General features: G+C 40.3%; 1 pseudogene; it reads left to right on the plus strand.

The window, feature by feature from the left end:
• Positions 1 to 11,491: 11,491 nt before the first annotated feature.
• LOC146811680 (zinc finger MYM-type protein 1-like) lies at positions 11,492 to 12,660 on the plus strand (annotated as a pseudogene).
• Positions 12,661 to 16,238: the final 3,578 nt, after the last annotated feature.

Genomic DNA, 16,238 nt, shown 5'->3' on the forward strand with positions numbered 1-16,238 from the left:
TTGACAGGCATTTTGCTTAGGTACATAGATTGTATGTTATTAAAGAGATATAGGGCCAGATTTATATGTTGGCGGAGAGGGAACTCTATCACAATGACAACAGAGTTCCTTCCCTGCCAAAATTATGGTCTACCTGCCCAATTTAAATTAAGGTGGACCATAGTTTGAATACAGTGGAGACCACTCCATTTCTGATGCTGTTAAACTCCTCAGATGGCCCGGCAGAGTAAAGGCTGTCAGATGTTTGGCTGTATGTCCACACACCTAATTTAGATGGTTGAAAATGCAGCCATTTTTTTATGTCCATCACAGCCAGGAAAAACCTGGCAGAAAGGGGCATTAAAAAGTGCACAATGCCCCCTTTGTCATAGAAGGGACTTTCTCAGTGAGAGGAGGATTTTTTAAAATTTTCCCAAAGTGGGAGTTGCTTTTTGAAAATAAAAAATCTTTGTAAATTTGACTTATGGCATCATCATGTTGACTGAGCCATACGACAAACTTACAATGCATTGACAGGAACCACTTGTCAATCCTGGGCAGCGGACATTTCTCAATTTGTCAGACAGTTCCTCCGTCAGGGTGACGAGTAATTTACTCCACCTGCCTGGTAGAGATATATAAAGATTATAGAGATTAAAAATCAGGTCCACAGTTTTTGTTCCTTCATGAGATCGGAATGAAGTCACTGAATTAAATGGCACTGATGTCTTGCATAAGGCATCCTATGCACTTGTTTCTATTTTGAGAAGATCACCCTAAATATCATATGGCACCTTGCCACTGGGATAAAACTTCTCCAGTTCTTGTCTTTGCTTTTACAGGTCATTGTGTTCTGGTGTTTTGTCTGATTTGTTTATTTGACCAGAACCAGAATTACTAATTCCAGAAAGCACTGATTGGCTGCATGAAAACTCAGGGCAGACAAAGAGGTGTTGTGATAACATGCAGCCATTGAGAATCTTATATTTGGCTCTGGTACAGTCCTATGACTATGCGAGTAAGAGCGAATATATAGTCGAAAAGAGCAAACAGCTGAATTGGTGTTACAAAGGATATAATCATCTTGATCATTAGTTCCCACGCAACATCCATGGAGCCTTACACATTCCTAGATTTACGAGGTTTAGTAAAGCTGGGAATGCGTCTGTTTCTTACGCCTCCCAGGGGAGGCTTTGCAATAGGCCAACAAGGAGAAGTACCTTTATTTCTCCTCACTGTTTCCTATTTCTATATGTGCTGCATTCTGCAGCCGACATAGACAGAGGAAAATGCCAACATATATTGTTTTTGTGCAGGAAGGGTCCCTTCCTGCACAAAAACGATCATCCCTGCAATGTAGGCACCCATGCACCATGGTGCAAAGGTGCCTGAGCTGGCCATGGCAGTCAATTGTGTACAAGTGCTGGGGAGAATGACAGAAATGTGCCATATCTAGTAGATACAGTGTATCCCTGCCCTTTTCTTTAGAAGCACAGCAGAAAGGCCTGCTGCGCTGCAGTGCATTAAAATATCGTAAACGAGGCCCATAAAGCCATAAGCTAGATTTAAACTGAAAATTATTTGCTGTTTGCATGGCTACCTGCGAAACAGTACATAGGGCCTGGTTTAGATTTTAGCGGATCTAGTCCTGCAGTCACTTTTCTGTTGGTTTCTCCGTCCACCTACAAAGCAATCCACGCGCTCAATTTAGATACTGGCGGTTTATGGACAATAGCTTGCCAAAGTTCTGCCGTCTCCACCAGAATTTTCCTCCCGCATCGATGGCGTCATAGCTAAAAGCGGCTATCAGAGGGAGTTTAGCCTTTATTTCCGCCATGCCAATTACGATGTGCATTCCCATCAACGTAACTGTGCTGGGTAAACCTCCACACCTGAGTTGGAGGTTTGGAAGGGATATAAGGTAGAAACAAATCTTTTTTTCGTTTTTCCCTTTCCGTCATGGACCCAATCGACCAAAACCTTCCTTTGCTGCTGCTGCTTGACCATGAAGCAAATCAATATTGCCGTCGCCAGAATGAAAGGTAAACTTTTTTTTTACTTGTTTTCTTTTGAATTGTCTGCTCACATTTGCTCTGGTCTTGTTCATTTTCAAACTTCTATTACAAGCAATTGCATGTAATGCATATGTGTTTAATGTGGTCGGTTAAGAAATTTATAGAAACACACCAGTATTCTCTTTTTTTTTTTTTTTTTTTTTACAAATTTGGTGGAAGCCTCCATCATGATAATGGACACTTACACGAAATTTGCCATTAATCAAAATTCATAATGTGTTCATACAGGTGTGTTTAATTATTGTTTGTAAACTATAAGATTAGAAACGTATGCATTACACATTTTTTAAATAATTAAAATTTAATATAATGCAGTAATTGTATCAGAGAAGGCAAAAAGGTTTTCCTCAAAAGTTTAAAATCAATGTTTGTTCTTAGCCTAATTCATTTTTTAATTATTTATGTAACATTTCCCCTTGTTTTAGTGTATTTTCTGTATTTTATCATACATTTTATTTTTATAAGGTGTAATCCAAATGTGTGTATTTTCTGCGCTTATGAAGTTAAAATAAGCACACCTGTATTAACACTTAAAAATAAAAATTCCAAAATGTTTTGGGTGGAAGTGTCTGTTATCATGATAAATGCTTACAAGAAAATTTTAATGGCCATTACAATTTTTTTTCTAGTGTTTTTTACTTTACAAATATGTCATTTAAAAAATCTTTTTTTATTTTCTGTTATTAATGTAAGTAAGAATATGTATTTCACATTTTCATCACTAACATTTTTAATAATCAATGAATTATTAATGAATAATAATGTTAGGACAAACCATGTAAAATTAAAATAAAACTATTTATTATTGAGATAACTCTTCCATCAACTTTACCAATAAAAAAAGGTTTTACACCATAACAACACCTTGTAGCTTTATTGCCCATAACTTGTCTCCTAAACACAGCCTGAAGGGTAACCTCCTCGGGACGAGGCATCTATTGGGCAAAGAGCAGGCACCTCAAGGATTTTTCTTGGGAGGGGTGGGTTTAGGTTTAGGTTTGAAAGGTGTTAAAGACAGATAAGAGGTGAATTTAGAAGGAGTTAGGGTAGGAGGGGTGGAAGAGGATTGGCATTTGGAGGTAGAGGGACCTGGAATTGGGATGTGCTTGTGTCTGTAGGTTTTGCAGTTGTCTGTGGGTCTGTTGTTGTCGTGTAGTTCCTATATAACCTATACAGCATCTGCTCAGTTGGATAACATAAACTGTGCGATTGGTGGCGGACTGATTCCACGCACCCCCACCAGATACGTTAGCCTGTCTGTATCAGCTAGCTCACAGTGCGACTATTATCTCCTCTTACGAAGGAGAGAATAGATTCTGGCAGCCTCAGAACATGACAACCCTGAGCCCTCAGAATCGTGGAAACAATATGCTACCTTTCGCTCAGTCACTCGTGCTTACTTAGTTTCTCTCAGAAATACACAGAATAAACAGGCTGAGCGTTTCAATGAGAATTTATTGAACAATTGTTATTCTAGTGTAGAATAGATGAGCTACAACAACCATTAGACAGTAGCAGAGATATATGATTAGCAGCACTGAGAAAGTAAATGGATGGTATAGCTCTACCATCTTGCGCTAATCATGAATACATACAAGTCTATAAAACACATGACAAAAGGTGCGTACTCCTACGATGCCTCTCTAACTAGATGTACCTAAATGTACCTAGCATCTATGTAGGTGTTATGCCAAGAATCCCTCTAGGATCTAGTCAACCCCATTTTCCTAAAATAAGAGAATCTGGTACCCCGTCCTGATGTTGAGTTGGACACCCCACAAAGGATGTTAGACCTATGCTAGCTGGAGCATCTGCATGAAGGAACCTCAGCGTTTCTGGTCAGTGTTTCAGCCGGGAAGTCTCGGTCTCCTCTGTATCTCTAAGCAAGACATGATGTATTGATGTATATATACCCATAGGTCTCTCCAGGGGTCCTACCTTGCTGTGTTACTGTGTCAGCCTAAAGGATGACGTCGGGCCCGAACTTTATACAAAGATATTATACAGGAGATGATAGTTCTGCTGTGCTTCCAAGAAGTCTCATGCATAATGTATGAGATTCGAACTTGGGGAAAAAAACAAATTCTTAACGCAGTGTCGTATCTAAGTAAAAGGTCAGTCCCTATAAACCGTTATGTATGTAATGAGGGAAGAATATAGATGAAAGGTGGTAATGTTACCTGCGCCTATGTAGGTTACCCACATGGAATATAACACCCACTCCTCTTCCGACTGCATGACGTATCTAACTTATTAATATACTATTAGCCTAGCCAGATATTGATACGCACAAAGTTTATAAAAACATCTCTTTAGTTAAATGTTTAAAACTTCTAAAAACTTAAAAACGTCTAAAAAAGGTTTGCAAGCCATAACTCTAAAGTGTCTGTGGTTATAGTCTGAACCACTATAAGCATTGAAAGCCATGTATGCCCAATAAATGAAAGGAATGTCAATGTCAATTTTGTTTCTGAGTTCCAAATTTGAGTTCGTTTAAAAAGGGCAAATTTCTTCCAGCACACAATGAGCCAAAATCAGTCAAATGTTTATGTGTCCTGGCTGGTAGACGCAACATTTGTGTTGCTTGCTTCCGTAGTATACGGCTCCTGTAGCACCTCACAGAGTACGTCAATTGAGCACAGATGATGTTCCACACAGTCGGCAGCCGGTGCTGGGGCAGCCTGTGAGCCGTCCAAAGCCTGGGTGTCAGTGGAGGAGCTGGTGACATACCAACAGGTGCAGTTACTACTTGTGGCGGCTCAAGGAATGCCGCCATCAACATTGGAATACGCTAAGGACCCTGCAGAACATGGGCCATTATTAGGCCCAGTAGAGCATTCACGTCCGGTTGCGCATATGATGGGAGTGTCAAACAAAGGTCTAACACGCATTCCTCTCCGCAAAACAGGCATCAGAGAACAGGTAAGATGCAGTCCATCCAGACTGGTCGAAGTGACAAGAAACAAGATGCACTTAGTTCTCTTAGGCGAGGCGTTCCTAGATGTTGTACCATGCGGTCACAGTATTTACGCTCCAGGAGTGCTTTTTCCATCTCCTTGGTGACTGGGAAGTCTTCCAAAGATGCTTCAGAATATGGAGTGAATGAAGTTTGGTATAACTCCAAGTACTGTCTGAAAGATGCCTAGAAGTCCAGAACCTATGGTCTTTAATAGTTGGGCTATGCTTGTCGTATCAGACATGTTAAAGATACGATTTACCATTTCTGTGAAATGGAAAGGGCAGTTTGTATGGATAAGCACCTGCATCTCTGCTGAAGACCTTGCGATCTGGAGATCAAAAGTCTCTCGAGCAGAGGTTAGGGACACAGAATTCTGTAAAAGCATGGCTTTCATTCAGCTTAGAGTATCAAACCGTATTAAAGAAACATTCAGTGAAGGCTATAACGGTGCCTCCCTGACTTTATGTGTCAGTGGAAACAATACTTGCATACAACAAGTAACCCTGGAGCGCACAGTGACTAGATATGCAATGACCGGGAGCATTCTGCAGCAGCCTTGACTGTTCAGCATCAAGTAACTCCCATTTGAAAGTAGCCCGAATGCTGGAATAATCACTGCAGCTGGGCCACCTCTCAGATGGCAGGACAGGTTTGCTACAGAACCATTACAAGCCCCATGCAGCATTATATCCTGACAAATGAATGATCCACTTAAAGCATTCTCACAGTTTGTACCGCTTAGAAACACTTCTCGATCCCAACTCCGGCATCGAAATCTGTATGGTAATTCCCATGATTCCGTAATGTATTCCTAATCCGTTTTTTCATATATGCCTGCATGCTTTTGTTCAAGGCAATGCTGAAACTGAAAAGTAGTGACCGGTAGAGTTATGTGGCCATGGATTAGATGGACGGTGATTCTGCCACTGTGAATGGTAATCTATCCAGTTTTTCGATACGCAGCATTGTATATTTTGCTCCCCTTTGTGCCATTTCTGTTAGATTGTATTCAGAGAACAGAGACGTGCTGTTAATATAACACCAAGGCACATAGCCTACACGCAAAGATTGTAACGTCCAGGTTAACAACATAATAGAACGTCATTGAGATTGCCCGTGTTTCTAATATGGGCAAATCTTGTTCTAATATGTCTGTCACAGAAGACACAATGTTGCCTAAGGAATATATCCTGGAGGGCAATGTATTTAACTCATTTTCTACCACTGCTAGAGATGTTTCTAGATTTATATGATCTATTTCACATAACCTCTCTGCAGCCTCTTGTTGTGATAATTTCCATATTTCATTGTAGGCAGCAAAAAATGCCAGCATATATGAAACGTTTCTGACATGGCTTCCTGGGACCTAGTAAAAAATTCCTAAGATCCACATCCTGTGAAAGTAAGGATAAGTGTTGTTTCACCTGTGTGAGTGTTGAAGTTTTTAGCCAATCAAGGCACAACTTCCCAACACTGTAGGATGTCACTACCCCTGGATGTTCTCTCTGTACATAACGTGGATCTGGCCTATGGATACTAAACCCTTCGGTTTTACCCATGAATCTTGCCTGACAACTGTTGGTGTCTGTGTGCCAAATTAATTGTTTACTCTAATCGGGGTCTGATCTATTGTTTTGTATGATGTCATCTAATGTAATTTTTTTTTTGTGATGTTTTGTTAAACTCTGTCAGTGATGGTGTCGGCAGCCGAGTTGTGTTCAAGTCTTTGTTCTTGGCTAGTTCAAGGCAAGACGTCTGTTACACTGTCTTGTTTGAAAATATGATGTGTTGAGAAATGAGGCATGCTCTAAATAAAGCTTCATTTCCCTGAACTTGCCATTCTCTAGTGCCCCAGACTGATTTTAAGTCTTTGGTGTCTCTCCATAAGTCGAAACCTTGTTTAGACAGTGAGCAATAAAGGCAGCAGAGTAAATCTGTTTAGCGTTTGTTAGCATATTTTTCTGTGCTAATGTTGTTGCAACCTTATAATAATATGAGGCTGGGTCAGACAGATTAAACCCGGAAAAATATGGAAACTTTTGTGCAAATGTTTTTGAACTGCCTTTTGACGGTGTTGGACAATGTTCTCACTGGTGATATGTGAACATATTTCTAGGATTTGCAGATTGATGACCATAGAATTGATAACAATACATTGTTTGAAAATCTGATGTGCTGTCCTATGTTTCACTATTAGAAAATGCAGCAGATTTTTCCAAATCAGACAACATAATATTCACAGTTTCAAAATCTCAATCATCGGAAAATGTACTTGAGGTAATGATATCACTCAATGATATTTGAAATAAATAAGGAATTTTTAAAAGTTCAGTTGGACCGAATATATCGAAATCAAACTTGTCCCAAACTATACCATCAGGTATAGGAACTGCTGTATTGTTCACTGATGACAAGTCTCTTTGTTCTCGATGAGATGATTGGTGTGAGTTTAAAATTAAATTCACCTTTTGGGCTGCAGAGTTTTGTTGAAGGCATTTCCCATTAATAAGCATGCTAAAAACTATTACTAAGCCTACCCAGAAAAGAAAGAAAAGTATCCCGGTAATTACCCATATACCCAAGGTGATACCAGGTAAGCCTTTTTAAGAAAGTTCAGAAAGTCTTTAACTTGCTGCTTGCGTGATCGTTGGGCTGGCATTGTTTGAGGTTCCAAAGAAAAGTATCAAAGTTCATGAAGTAGCCAGAAGCAGTTCTATCAATTGTTGGTATTGCATCAGGATTTCTGGAAATCATTGTTTGCTCTTGTTGAGGCATGTTGATGTAGACATCTGTATTTGGTCGAATTGAAATGTGTTGGTCATTTTTGATTTTGAATTTTTAACTTCAGGTTAAGAAGAACGAGTTCCATAGCGTTATTGCATGGACCATCATTCCATGCTGGTGACTCTTCAAACGTGATGAGTCTTTCAGTTTGAACTTCTTGAATTGTAGTGAGAGGAGGGCGTCTTCTACCCACGTGGCCTCCTACTCAGTATCGGCCACATAGTGTGGTTTGATTAGGTCAATTGAGACAAATATTTTCTCCTTTCTTCCGGCAAGAGGCGGTAGAAGTACTGTTCTTGTTCCTTCAACTGCTCTTACCGGTACAAGCTTTCTGTATGATGGCCCAAATTCTTTCTTGTCTGCCCTTTTCTCTCTGACTAGATCCCCGACTTTTGGGATCAAGACAGGTCTTGCCGTGACTGATTTGACTTCCCCAGTGGTGGTCTGTTTCAGGTGGACATTACTTTGTTTTGTCCTGGATTCATTTAGATCCTGTAAAACCTCCAAATGGTAATGGATGTCAAAATGTTTTTCATCCTCCACTGCACCTTTACAATCAAGATCAGGTACCCACATTCTTGTGCCAAATAGGACCTCATATGGAGTGACCCCCCTAAAGAACTTCTTGGCATCTTAGTATGTTGTTCAAAGCTCGGTGCATTTCATACAGATGTTTTACCCAGCTCTCATCCGTGCCTAATACTCTAGCTGTTTAAGACTGATTTACGTCTGTTTTTTCTCTCCACAATCAAATTTCCCTCTGGATGGTAGCGAGAAGAGTACCGCAATGCTATACCCAATCCTTGCATGGCCTCCTTATAAGCCCAAGAGCTAAACGCAGGGCCCTGGTCAGAATATAATGTGCCGATTGCGTATGTCCCTATGAAGACTTGCAAATCTTTTATGACAGCTCGAGCATCAGCCAGGCATTTGGGCCATACCCATTGGAATCTAGAGCAGGAATCCACTGCAAATAATGATATACCTGTAAGCTCCATCTCTTTGTAAGGCGCCGCAGCGGTCCAAGTAAACACATGCTAGTGGTTTGTCTGATATTAACAAAGGTGTCTGTGCTGGACGTGTTACGGTGGAACATTTAATCTGCTGGCAGATGTCGCATTCCAAGACATAGTCTTTAGTCTGCTTTGTTAATATAGCGTTGTTTCAATAAAGAAACAGTCACCATAACTCCTGCATGTGCTGACCCTATCCCTTCATGTGCTGCTAAAATTGAACCTAACCTACGATCCATGTTTGGAATGACTCTATCCCTCACTCCAGGAATCTTAGCAAATGGAATGTTATTGGCATCTAACTTGTAGGAGTACTTGAGTGGAAATCTTTTCGGTACTGCTTTGCTGTTTTTGCATGAAGCATTGACAGCCACCATAATCTCACCACCTGTTCTCATTCTAGAATGAGTGATTGCAGCTACGGAAGCCGTGCGTACAGCCCCCTTTGCAGCTTTGTCAGCCAAAGAATTCCCTTTAACGTGATCGCCATAACGCTGATGACTCAGTGTATGTATCACGTGAGTCCTTGGTAGTTCCGATTTAAACTTCACTACCTGTTCCCATAGCATTTTATGCTTAAGTGTCACCTTTTGCATCTTTGAACCCAATATTGCAAATATTCATTATATGATTGTACACAGTAAAATGAATCCCACACAATTAGTTTTGGGAATTCTCGATCCGTATTTACCAGTGCCAATATTAAAGCTTTTAACTCTGCCAGCTGTGCCATGCAGTCTCCTAGAAATTGTGTTTTCGTGCAACTTGAATGGAATTTTCCATCCCGCATGCGACCATTAACGATTGGACATGCTGCGCTATATTGTTGCTTACTTCCTATGGCCGGTTGAGCAGATCCGTCAGTGTAAATTATATATACATACTGATCTAGAGGCATAATTTTGTTCGGTAGAGGATATTCTTGTTCGTACTGCAGAAATGCTTGTGTCTTTTAGATTAGATCGTACCTGTATTTTACATCTGTTGCAGTGAAAGAATTAGCCCATTGTGTCCATCTCGGATGTAAGGCTTTAGCGTTAGGAACGCTTGCCTTTGTTGCAGCGTCTAAGGCTGGAACCGGAATTACTACTAATATTTATTTTCTCTGTGCCAGTGCTCTTCCTCTCACTACAGCAGTCTACCGCTATTAGAATTTTCTCTGCAAAGTGCAACTCAGCGTTTGTGTACAAATGTGATTTGTATGCTATGGGTACCATTTCACCTTTATTATATGTCAGATAGGTGTACCCAGATTGACTCACTGTTATACGGATCACCAGGTTACGTACGTTTACGCATGTCTGTAAGTGTTTGGAAGCTATCATGTCAGCTTGTAAGGAACAAATTGTATCTGTGTGTTCCTGGGTCCATTGTCTTACTTAAAAATCAGGTTTTATTACATCATAGAAAGGTTATACACTTTTTGCGTAATCTAAAATGTATGTTCTACCAACATTTTGGAATCCTAGGATTGATTGTACATTTTTAATGCTTTTGGAGGTTGGAGCAGCACACACTTTTCCTAAAAAGTTAGCTGCTTGGCTTTTTCCTTCACTTGAAAGCTCATATCCCAAGAACAGGACACTGAGGTGGGCAATTTTTGATTTTTTAAAGTTACATTTGTAGCCCTCAGATGCAAATCCCAAAATGATGGTATGCACTCTGTTTAAGTGCTAGGAAAATAATAAAAATTGTTTAAAAAAAAAAAAAGCACTGACGACCCTCCTACAGATTATAATGGAGGCAAGAGAACAAAAAGGTTTTCTGATGCTGCTCTATGGAGCAGTGAAGGCATATGTTCACACTATTATGACAGCCTTAAAACATCATCTGCAGCCATTGCAGCTGCTTCTCCCTGTGCCGAGGATAGTTCTGCCACTGTTGACATTAGTGATATTTCTTCACATGCTGACAGTTCTGAGTGTTCGTTTCACACTGAGGTTGAAGATTCATCTTATGTTGGTGGCTTAGACAGTACTTCCCTGGTTGGCCGTGCTGACTGTTCAAATCCTGTGATGACAATACAGCCAACTCTTTTTGGGGGAGTGACATAATAGAGGCACATTAGATCAGAGAAACTAGTCAGACACCAACATCAAAATCCCAACCGGCAAGTGAATCCTTGGCAGACGGCTTGTCACTTAATCATTATCGTGACCCAGTGCAACCAAAACTGCAAACATTACCCTTAACTCCATACAGTAGGTTTAATGGAGATCATAAAACCTACCCTTGGGTAGAGAATTCACTCCTTAAAGATGCTGTTTATTTTTTTTCAGGCAGGCATTTTAGTGCTGCTACGGTGGGGAGAAGATGTGAACTTGCCAATGTTGCATTTGTTGATATTGGCTTCAGTAAGTGGGAAAAGCTTACTTGTTCTGTGTCCAAACGTTCGAAGTCAGAGAAGCATCAATCCTCATTTATTGCTTGAACCAACCTCAAAAGATGACAGCAGCCTCCAAACTGTCAGCAGTCGCTTTCTTACTAGTTAGAGGTGCGGAGCGGGAAATTGAGGAGAATGGACAGCATGTGGAGCAGCTACTTAAGGTAGTATGTTTCTTAGGTTGTCAAGGGCTTGCATTCCATGCCACAGCTGAAACCGATGATTCTCACAATAGGGGAAATTTCATTGAATTGTTAGAGATAATCTTTTTGGAAAGATGAAATGTTAAAAGTAAAAAATGCCCAGTAGATATGGGCACTATACCTCTCCTGATTACCAAAATGACATGATATATGTGGTGGCAGATCTTGTCCGCGAGCGCATTGTCAAAAACTTGACAAAATATTATGCAGTGCTAGTTGATGAAACCAAATATGTTTCACATAAAGAAAAGCTGAGTTTTATTATCTATTTTGTTGATGGTGATTGAAATATTCAGGAGAATGCAATAGGATGTTACCATATGGACAAGTTAGATGCCTTCCGCCTTGTTGCAGCCATTGTTGAAGCAGTACAGAAAGCTGGACTTGCCTGGAAGAAATGTGTTGCACAGTGCTACGATGGATCATCCGTTTTGAGTGGCTGTGTTAATGGTGGCAAAGCACAAATAAGAGAGATTGCATCACAAGCAATTTATTTACACTGCCATGCCCATCGCCTAAACCTTACATTCGTGCAAGCAGTAACTAACATGCAACCAGTAAAACATTTCTTTACAACATTGCAAGCAGTTTTTTCCCTCACAAAGTTCACCAAGGCATGAGCTCTTTGTGAAAGCTCAGAAAGAGAGTAATCTGTGTGTAATCGAGCAGAAAGACTCTCAGTTACGAGATGGTTTTACTTGTACTCCTGTGTTACAAAAGTACAGATGCGATTTGAGTCTATTATCGTTGTTCTCCATGTAATAGAATTACAACAACATGACAAGGAGGCTAGTTCAGAAGCCGAAGGAATTCTTAAGAACATTGAAAACGTTGTGTTTTTTACTTACATTGCAATGTATGGAACTCATTCTATGAAAGATTCACAGCCTATCCGAATTACTACAGAGAAAACACCTTGACTTGCTGAGAGTATGTGACCTAATTAAGTCAACGAAAAGTGACTCCGTGAAACATTGTCAAGACAGTCGGTGGACTGAATTGCTTAGTCAGGCTAAGGACTTAGTAAAGCAGTGTGGAGAAATCCAATCCAAGGGCTCTACCTTTGAGACACCATAAATTGAGTAACAAACTGACAGATTATTTTGTCCATATCTCTGTAGGGAAAAGATCCAGCTATTTTGATGTCTCAGAAAGTCAAATTCCACTGTTTGAGTTCTTAAAGCAGAAAGCTTATTTCTCTACTTTGGATAGATTTGTAAATGAGTTTGGTGCTCGATTTACAGACAACATGGGTCTCATATGAGCTTTCGGAATGTTCATTCTTTGAACTGTTCCTCTGCATTAGTTAGACCAAAGTCTTTGACAATCCGAACTGGATACTGCAAAATCGTATCTTTCAGACAAGAGTGTACCGGATATTCACTCTGTCAGGTGTATCTCATGTATCTACTAGCAATACAGAAAAACACCGCTCTGCCCAAAGTTAGCTTGATCTGGTGCTGGTAAGTCACCGATAAGGAAAGCTCGGTCCTTCAATCAAATTGTCCTCCCAAATCTACTACATACAAGTAAGTTGGAAAAATACATATATTTATTGATATTGGTTAATTAATCAATACAAAAGACATAAAAATCAATGTCACGAAAATCAATATCAATCTACATCATGAGTCACACACACTCATTCTATTAAACCAACCAAACTACCACATACTCAAGCATACTCAGACATCCCATCAGGTAACAGTTCATTGGCTCACAATGACAGTATTTAACTGATGCCAAGAGTCTTCCCCAAAATGTATTAGCAAATATGCGATATCGATGTAACATGTACATCGATATCCAGCGCTGGAGCCCTGTGTCTCCCCTGCATCTATTTTCCTCCTGGAAAAGAAATTGTAATCTTGAACTGTGTGAAAAGTTGAGGACTGTGCATCCCTCTTGCTTAACTGTCCATGTTACGTCGATATAGCATATTTGCTAATACATTTTGGGGAAGACTTTTGGCATCACTTAAATACTGTTATTGTGATCCAATGAATTATTACCTGATGGGATGTCTGAGTATGCTTGAATATGTGGTTATTTGGTTGATTTGATAGAATGAGTGTGTGTGACTCATGATGTAGATTGATATTAATATTTGTGACATTGATTTTAATGTCTTTTGTATTGATTAACTAATGTCAATAAATATATGTATTTTTCCAATTTACTTGTATGTATTACATTTATGAGGACAATTTGTTTGTAGGACCGAGCTTTCCTTATCGGTGACTTACCAGCACCAGATCAAGCTAACTTTGGGCAGAGCAGAGTTTTTCTGTATTGCTAGTAGTTTCATTCCCCTGCTCCCTCTGCCAGCCATCAGTTTCAGGGGTCCCCTTCTGTGTGGGTGGTCAAGTATCTCATGAATCTACCAGGAACATTTCCTCAGGTTTGGGATCTTTTTAATCTAGTTCTTACATTACCTATTACTGCTGCTACAAATAAGAGATTCTTGTCCGTCAAGGAAAGGGTAAAACATGATTTGCACAATAAATGTGGAGACAAGAGACTTAGTGATTTAATGATAATGGCATGTAAACCTAATGAGGTTAATAAGCTAAATTTGAATGAAGCCTTTGACAGATTTGCTGACATGCCCCACCAGAGGTGTCTTATTAAAAATGAGCTGGTCCTTTCGCTCATTCAGAAAAGCAGCCTCAGAGAAGCAGCCTCACACTTTCACAGTTAATTCTCAATCAGTCTCTATTCTCCTTGAGGCCTATGCCACGTGATGAAATCTGCCTGTAAAATCTCAACAGCCAGTACCCTATGCAGGGCCAAACAGACCAAAGCTATCACGCTGCCAAACAGTATCGTCCTTCTGCTAATGTCTAGGCAATCAACAGCTAATTTCTCATTCTGTCTCAGTCTCTTCTCACCTTGAGGTAAACACCACCTGAAGATATCCACCAGTGATTGCAAACGTCAGTTACCTATGCAGGGGCACATAGACATCAGTTACCATGCTGCCAAGCATATCCACCTCCTCAGTCTGGCCAGGCAAGCAACGGCTGATCTGCAGTCAATCTGTTTTCACCTTGAAACATTTACAGTCTGAAAACATCAGCCAGTGATCATAGAAGGAAGTGTCAACTGCAGGAACAGGAGGACTGCATCAACCCCTCTGCCAAGCAGGGCCTACCTCCTCCTCACGGCCAGGCAAACAACAGTTACTCCTCCATCAATCTCTATTCCCCCTGAGGCCTACGCCACCTGAAGATATGTGCCAGTGATCACATAAGCCAATACCCTATGCTAGAATCACAAAGACAGCAGCTACTATGCTGCCATGCAGTAACGGCCCTCTCCTGATGGCTAAGCAAACAACAGTTATTCCTCAATCAGTCTCTATTCCGCTTGAGGCCTATGCCGCTGCCAGGAAAATCTCAGAAGCCAGGACCCTGTGCAGGGTCAAGACAACAGAAGCTATCATGCTTCCAAACAGTATCGGCCTTCTCCTGATGACTAAGCAGGCAACAATTATTTAAGTCTCTGTCTCTTCTACTCACCTTGCGGCATATGCAACTGATATAAAAATCAGTAATCTTTGCAGGGGCAAGAAGAGAGCAACAACCACGCTTCTAAGCACTATAGGCAAAGCACCAACTTGCTGTCCATTTAGTTTCTTTCTGTCACAGTGGATATACAGCCTCATCATATCAGCTTGTCATCTGTAGACGTATGGGAAGAGTATTACAAAGCACTATTAGCCACCTTGATTTCCTGCTGCCAAGCACTTGCTGTCCACCTGTTTGTTCTTTCATCAAGACTGGCAATTATCAGTAGAGCAACTGTTCTTTGTACCAGCCAGTATCCTATTCGGAGATCTAAATACCATATCTGTGGCACTGTCAGCCTATTCTAGATTTCATATTAGCTGAGTATCAACTTAAAAATCAAGTCAGCCTCTACATAGGAGGATGACCCAATAATCACTAAAACCTGCTGCTGCTCATACCAACAGATAGAATTCTAGATGGGGACATGCAAAATCTTGACCTCCTTCTAACCGCTCAGTCGATGCCTTCTTCTTTTCAAGGAAGCTGAGCAGCAGCACCTCCTCTTACCAGTAATGGAGTATCAAGATGACAGCCAGTATCTTTGTCCATGTGAGTAAAATCTACCCAAATTTTCTTAACACTCTGTAAACATGCTAATGCGGAACAAGCATATTAGTGATCAACACAAGTACTGTACCAGTGATGTGCATGTTTTCTGTAGAAGAAGTTCAATGGCTCCAGATGTTTGGAAGTATGTATCCCATGTCATGGAAAGGAAGGCTGCTGGGAGAACTTGACCTTAAATAGCACTGTTATCTATGTTCCAAGAAGAAGGTTTGATTACAAGGAACTCTTAATTTCTAAAACACAAGAAAAAGTGAACTTGTTTTCAACATTATAGGCCAATCAACCTTCCCATTTTATAAGTTATGTGATATTGATAATGGCTTATTTCAACTTACCCAGCGTATTTTCCATTGTTGTACACTATTTGATCGGTTCTTAATCAATGCTAAATTATCTTAATTGTATATCTAGAGATACTACCTGAAATAATGTATGTATATACATTTTCAACAGGGTTTATATATTTTGTATCTATACAGATTTTCCAGCCTCTGTGTGTGATGTAAGTAACCAAAAGTTAGATGCAACAGTTCCTGTGATTGCACCAAGCAACGTCACATCCTTTGATTTCATGGAGTCCAAAGATCATGTGATGTTACTTCCTGTGATGGCATCAGGCCAAATGCCTTGCGATGTCACTTCCTGTAACATCATCAGGGTGGGTCACAAGGCAGGTGATGTCACTTCTTGTGATTTCACCAGG

This window comes from Triturus cristatus, chromosome 7, assembly GCF_964204655.1.
Source record: "Triturus cristatus chromosome 7, aTriCri1.1, whole genome shotgun sequence".
NCBI lineage: Eukaryota > Metazoa > Chordata > Amphibia > Caudata > Salamandridae > Triturus > Triturus cristatus.